Genomic DNA, 7,523 nt, shown 5'->3' with positions numbered 1-7,523 from the left:
AATGTTTTTCATGTGTCTCAACTCCGGAAATATGTGAGTGATCCGTCGCACATCCTCGAGATGGAGAACATCGAACTTGATGACACTACTACACATACCTTGCATTAATGACGCTTTTTCAAGCGTTTTTCGACGCTTTAAAGCGTCAGTTTTTTGTTTATTGACGCTTTAAGAAAGCGTCAATTTTTGGGGCGTCGTTATTTGTTGACGCTATTTTTGGTCAGCAAATATGACGCTTTTAAGCGTCTTCATGAACTATTGACGCTTTTAGTTGTCAATAAAATTGACGCTTTTAAGCGTCTTCAATGACCGTCGACGCTTTTTTGGGTCAACAAGTTTGACGCTTTTTAGCGTCTTCATTGAATATTGACGCTTTTATTTGTCAACAAATTTGACGCTTCTAAGCGTCTTCATTAACTATTGACGCTTTTATTTGTCAACAAATTTGACGCTTTTAAGCGTCTTAAGCGACTATTGATGCTTTATGTGTCACTCAATGAGATAGAATTACACGTCAACTATTTATATATTGACATTTCTTTTTGTCACGGTATAATTTTGGCGATTAGATTTTTGAGAATTTGATTTCTTGATAAAATCGTAGAGATTAATTAAATAGACCTAGAAGTAATAGTACTACTAACTATTACTAAATCATGAAAAAAATACAATGCAATATATAATGAAGTAGTACATACTTACGTACTTTTATAAATAATCATACATTTGATACATATCGTCTTCATCACAAATACTATAGCACTGGCAATTTAACTAGTACGTACTTTATAGTACGACAAAATCAAAAATATCAAAAGCGATCCGGATGATAGTAAAATCCAACATAAACTTGTACGACAAGGACACTTAGTAGTTTAAACGTCGTAGGGGCTTCAATCATGTAGACGCAATGTCAATGGGACTTCAATCAACATATGAAGGCGCATCGTCACCATCTGATGAATCTGAAACCTATAACGGGCAAACAAAATATAATTTATATGAATATATTTGATTAGTACATATTACATATACACTAAAGCCAGGAATAACATAAAGTAATAATCAAACTAGGAATATGGCTTTGTTTAATCTACTTCAGCATTTGAAAGGCAAAAGTTCATATTTCTATTATGTTATATGATCTAAAGAATGCAGTAATTAATAAATGACACCACATGATTGATTCTTTGTACATAAAGGGTCATATATAGTCTTAGTTATGTGACAAATAATTGAGTAGGACTATGATGCTGGGGGTTGGATAGGTCACGTTGTACTTTCACTTTCATATCTCCAGTTTCTGATGATTGTTTCCAATTACGTGTGCAACAGTGCTAGTTAACTCATACTTGGTTTCACTCATACTTGCTTTCACTGGTTTCACTCATACTTGCTTTCACTAGTTTCACTTGCGTTCACTGGTAGTATATAGTAACTTATGAATCTATGATGTTTAATGCTTGGTATCCAGCGATACTATAATACACAAAGCAAGGCATTACGCATATAAGCGGCATTCACACACACACACTCACACTCACACTCACACTGTAATAAACAAAGCAAGGGTCTTGGCCATGGTATAGTTTGGAGTAACACTAAACGGGTCATCTGAAACGAAACTCATCAAAACATATTAGAATCTAAGCTAAAATCTGACAGAATAGCTCTACAAATGATCCTTCATCATTCCAGCACCTTACAGTAATACCCTCTATCAAATATCAAATAAACAGAGAAGTAAAAAAATTAAGCATACCCGTGTACTAGCCATGTTCATGTTCGATTTTGCCATGCCTATAACTTCGATTGTAGCTTTTCCAAAGACACTTCACAAGCAACAAGACTTCAACTAATATGAGACCAAGAAAGGCGATGAAATTAACAAAGGATGCTCAAAATAGTAAAAAGACACACTTAGGTAAATATTAACCTCCACGCTCGGTAAAATTTACCCACATTACCAAGTATGGAAAACTTTAAAATTGATGCTATTAGGTTATTCTCGCCTCCGAAGTGGTTGCTATGGATCAAGTTTTATGGAAATTGGGCATATCAAAGTGTTTCAAGTAGTCTGGGCATCCAATAAATGGTATATGCACCGCTGTCTTAATTTTGTAAGAGGAAAAAAATAGAAGATTGGTTACAGACAAGTCATCTTAGTACTACTGCTTTTTGTGCTTTCAAGTCTTCTTTGTGTCAAGTAACATGTTGCACTATGGCACTATCCCAAAATAAAACATTAAGAGAAGAGAACATTGAACCCTCTTAATGGTTCAACTTTCAGTTGTGCAACAAGACGGTAAACTATGATTTTAAAATTAATCAAAACCTAAAAACCAATTTTGACAAGGAAACATATATCTTAACAAGAAAACTCTCTTAATGGTGTACTTACATCACATGTGAATAATTTGAGGAACAATCTTGCATTGACTGTTTTCCATCTTGATGAACCTATTGAAATAAACCAGTGTATAAGTGGTTCGAAACATCAATGTTGGAGGTTATTCGCATCAATAATGAATATATATAAAAGTACATAGACAATTATAATGAACCATAATAATACTTACATGAACTAAGAGCATATTCTAAGTGATAAAATATTTTCACAATTCACAACTGGTTTAAATGTCAAACTATTAGCTCAAAATAATGGTAATGACGACATACTGTTTCTAAAGCGGCAATACTAGTAACATATTTTATATTTCACAATACTTCTATAAGACATGAATTTATGTCATTTGAGTTACAAAGATGAATAAGATTATCAAAATTGTGCTTGTACAAAATAGAAGCCTCAAAATAACAGTCAAGAGAATACCACTCTTTATAGAAAGCCTCTAGTACGAAATGCGGGTAAGTCTGAACCAAGATCAAACTTTGTAGGACGATACTGCCGAGAAAACAGAAGAACATTAATAGTAAATACAATTATACAAATGAACCAAAAATATATCAAAATTTCATCTTGTGATTTCACTTATGAACATGTCATTTAAATTAGAGCACACACATTAGAGGAATAAAATTCCATTGTTTGAGGGTTTATATTGTTAATTACTCCGTATAAAATTTGACAAAGTACAAGACATAGAAGATCAAGTTCGGAGTACTGTGTAAGTGTCTAACATTGCCCTACCTACAAACACTAACTTAACAAAGTTTAGCTTTATAGTCGCCTTGGAGATTTAGTTCATCTTAAGTTTAAAAGATTGGGTAGCCTTTTTGAAGGCACCAATATCCATAAGACAATCTTGTCAAAGTCCTAGTCACGAACCTACCAAGACCAGATAGGTGAAGCTCACGACTATGAATTAGATAGAGAAGTCCAGGTCAATTATTCACCAAAGGAACATGTAAACTCTCGGAACCTCTACAGCCGATGAACCAAAAGCTTGTTCCATGAAAAAAAAAAGTTCTGACCACACATCCTACTGCACTGACTTCTAAGCAATCAGCCATCGTTACAGTAGCTTAAGTTTGTACAAAAGATTATTCTTTTTGTGATTTGGAACATCAGTTTTTCAACAGCCATTATCGGATAACTAAACTGTTCTCAGTACACCAAAGCCAACAATAGTCAGTGACGGAGACAAAGTAACTAAAAAATGACTACAAAAACATGTCTCTAACAGGCTATAAAATATCTCGACAGAGTCCCTTTTACCCCACATAGCTTAAGTAAAGCAACAGCTAATTAGATGAATTGGAGAATAAAGTAAGATGGAAAGAGAAAGAAAGGACAAGATCTGGAAGACGAAGAGGACGAGGACGAGGAGAGCGATGGATGTAATTCCGGAAAAGTGACGACACAATTTACCACGAACAGCTATGGATTTAATTCCAGAAGAGTTGATTGCCTTGAACTCATACTCAAACAATATAAAAAATCAACTAATTAAATAGTTTTCACTTAGAAATACGAGTATGCGTAAAACTAAATATATTTTTAAAATGTTGAGAACATGCTGATTTTCTTAATGCCATCAGCTCTTCAGGTACACGAACTAGGGAATTCATAGCATGTGCCTTGACCATGTACACTCAGCAATACTAACTACTAACCAAATTTTCATTTCATCAGCAACTAGCTAGTAATTAAATGACTAACAAAGAAAAATCCAATACAATGGCTTACAAGTTCCAAGTATATGTATTTTATATTGCCGTAAGTAATAATGGTCAAGAACTCCATGAACACGTCATAAATATTCCGGCATCAACTACTAAATTAGAAGTTGGTCAAGTAGGAAGAAGAGGCCTTCTTCTAACCTCTACTGCTACTACTATTTTGGCGGCGGCACTTGCTATTGAAATCACTGATTCTCAGACAGCTCTTCTTCAAAGTAATCAACAGTTTTGAAATTTTTGCTCCTTTTATTTCGAAGATTATGTCCAATTTATGGTGTTTAATGATCAGAGTATTTAAAGAAGTCGGAAGAGAACAAGGAAAAGAATGACAAGGAGGTACACACATTTATTTATTACTAACTTGTTTTACAGTCGCATCCCGCAGCAATCAACTACCTTTATTGGTAATAGTAAAAGGCGTCGCAGTCAGACATGAGTAATGACTTGGGTTAAAATCACATTAGCTTTATGGTCTTATGGCTCCTTTTGCCAAAAGAAAAAAGCCTGTCTAAAGACCTGAAGAAGTATGATTTAGCTCATACTTGTCTTGTATACAACATTTTTAATAGGTTGATTTATGTATCCCTTACTAAATTCGACTTTTCACAGTGTTGGTTGGTTTGCGGATTTCTGCTGATAATTTAACCCTACAAAACCCAGTACTCGACCAAAAAGGAACTAAAATTTTCACTACTTTGTTTGCCTGTATCCCATATCATCATATACAAAGTTGCAGCACAATTAATCTATCAACTCTCGATTATACACCCAAATTGCTAAACACAGACATTTAGAGAATACCCTGCATATTCCAACAAACCAACAACGTGAACCGAAGTATCTGAATGTGTCCCGAAAAGACACCACATTCTCGTTGTTAGAAGACAGAAAATGAAAAAAATCAAACCCAAAATAAAAACCATAACTTTGAGACTTACGAGTCAATAACTTACGATTAATTGATGTTATCAAACTTAATCGTCTTTGTTGATCGAAAGTATGAAGCACGACCATAATACGATTGAATCAATTAAGATTACCATCAATAACATACAAGTAATTGAAAATGAACGAGAAGTAGAACCGTACCTATGATATGTAATAGGCAAATTGGATCTTTGTGATCGAGTTGAAGAACTACAGTTGATCGGCAGATTGAATCGTGTTTCTCGCTGATGATTGAACTAGAAGTTTAGGGGTTAGGTTTTTTTCTTTATAAAAAATGATAGAGATAGCGGCCTAGGTAGTGGGGTATTAGACTAGTAGCGGGATTTTTAGGTGAATTTTAACAAATGCCGCTTTCTTAATTTGTAGAATGGCGGTTCTTTAAATTATAAAATTGGAGGGTTATTTATGAGGTCCACGCTTTATGAAAGCATCAATACGAAAGTGTCATTAATGTAAGGGATTTGTAGTAGTGTGAATCCTTGTCCTATGCTGAGATTCCTAAGGAGATTCTTGATCGCAAGGTTCGTAAGACCCGGAATGGTGAGACGGTCTTACTCAAGGTCCTTTGGTCTAATCATAATGTGGAGGAAGCCACATGGGAACCCGAGGAAGCTATGCGAGACCGCTTTCCTAACCTTTTTGATCAGGTATGTTTGGTTACGGGGACGTAACCGTTGTCTTTTTAGGGGGGTAAGAGATGGTCGCGATAGTGTTTTGTGTTTTCTTTGCTTTGTTTGATTCGTGTCAGGAGATGCGTTTTGGGTAACTTGTTGTGATGCTTGTGTAGTTCCTTGGAGTTATCTCATGTGATTGTTAGAGTCTTGTGTCGTGGTGTGGTGCTTGTATGTAGTAGAGTGTGAACTTCGGGACGAAGTTCTTTTTAGGGAGAAAGATTGTAACACTACGGATCTTCTTTGGAGCCTACTCGACCGAGTAGAGCCTACTCGGCCGAGTAGTGCTCTTAGTGTGTGTTATTTCGGTTCTGCCGAGGAATACTCGGCCGAGTATAGTGAATACTCGACCGAGTATTGGACACTCGGCCGAGTGTTGTTGCACTCGACCGAGTGTCCTGTTTTGGCGCAAGTTATATTTCGACGGTTTGATTAAGGAGTGATTAGGGTATTTTATATTTCCGCGTCGCTTTCTAATATCACTTTTCACAAATAAGTTATCAATCCTACGTTACCCTAATCATACCCAAATCATTCCCTAATCATTCCTTTGAGCATTTCGTAGCATATTTGTGTGGATAATTGCGGTGATTCTTGCGTATAAGTTCTTGTTGCACTGTTGGTAAGTACATCTTTGTAATTATTGCATCGTTTCGGGTTGCTATACATTTATATGGAAGGGGATGTTGGGAATTGTACAAAGTGTAATTGTGCTGTTTGATCATTGTATAGGAGAAGACTTCGTAGAGGAGCCTTTTTGACTGTCCGTGTTGCTTACTGCTGTGATTGCTAAGGTAGGGTTTCCCTACTCAGTTTACTGTGCTTTACATGACATGTTGTTGTATTTATCGTTGTCTGTTGATCATCATAATATGGAGATTGTTGTGACAGTGTTGGTGTGAGGGGATTGAGATGACAGTAATGTCATGTGATTGTGATTATGGTGGAGTCACTTGCGGGAGTGGCTTCACACCCTAGTTCGCCCTCCGTGGAACCCGCCACGGGAGGGGATGTGCACATTAAGGGACAGGGATAGTTGTCGCTCGTGAGGAGCTGGACTAGGTGGGATCGGCTGCGGTCACCCACTGGCGGCGAGGATTACCTGTTGCGATGGGTAATCTGGCAGGGCTACACACTTTAGTGTGTAGTCGGATACTATGTGAGACTGGGTGATTGGGAGTTGATGATGATCAGACGAGTAGTGCATTTGTTTGTCTTGTTTGTTGCATAATACTGACCCCGTTGTTGTTTGTGGAATCTGCGGTGATCCATTCGGGGATGGTGAGCAGGCTTGACAGGTTTTGCTAGTGAGAGCTTGGGGATTATCTTGGGAGATTTGCCACCATGAGTCATAGCATCACCGTCGGAGTCTTAGCGAGTTTCTTTTATTATTAAGACTTCGAAGTTGTATTTCATTAAACGGTATTTGGTTTTGGATGTTGTAAACTTTGTTAATTACGTTACTTTAATAAATGTGCTCAGTTCAGACGCTTTTGATATGTACTAACCTCGGGCAACCGAGATGGTAACGCATTCTCATGGTAGGGTGGTTTCCTCGATCTGGAGAATAACTGATTGACCGGATTTATCCACTCTGGATACCTTCCGAGCGTGGCCACGCATTTCCAGTTCATTACTCCTCGAGTGGCCCTGAGATATTGTTTTAACCCTGACAAGGGGGTGGACAATTCCTATCGCACTCATTCCCTTCGACTAGCCACAGCCATCATAACCCAAAATATGCCCATTTGACCCCATTTA

The 7,523-nt window shown here is 37.0% G+C and overlaps 1 long non-coding RNA gene across 1 annotated transcript; it reads right to left on the bottom strand.

The window, feature by feature from the left end:
• Positions 1–657: 657 nt before the first annotated feature.
• LOC141643525 (uncharacterized) lies at positions 658–5,408 on the bottom strand. Its single transcript, XR_012543723.1, has 5 exons — positions 5,233–5,408; positions 2,834–2,905; positions 2,402–2,460; positions 1,763–1,855; positions 658–972 (listed from the first exon to the last, which is right to left on the bottom strand). It is a non-coding gene; the product is annotated as an uncharacterized LOC141643525 (long non-coding RNA).
• Positions 5,409–7,523: the final 2,115 nt, after the last annotated feature.

This window comes from Silene latifolia, chromosome 2 (assembly GCF_048544455.1).
Source record: "Silene latifolia isolate original U9 population chromosome 2, ASM4854445v1, whole genome shotgun sequence".
Taxonomy (NCBI): domain Eukaryota; kingdom Viridiplantae; phylum Streptophyta; class Magnoliopsida; order Caryophyllales; family Caryophyllaceae; genus Silene; species Silene latifolia.
This window is presented reverse-complemented; position numbering and strand designations above follow the sequence as displayed.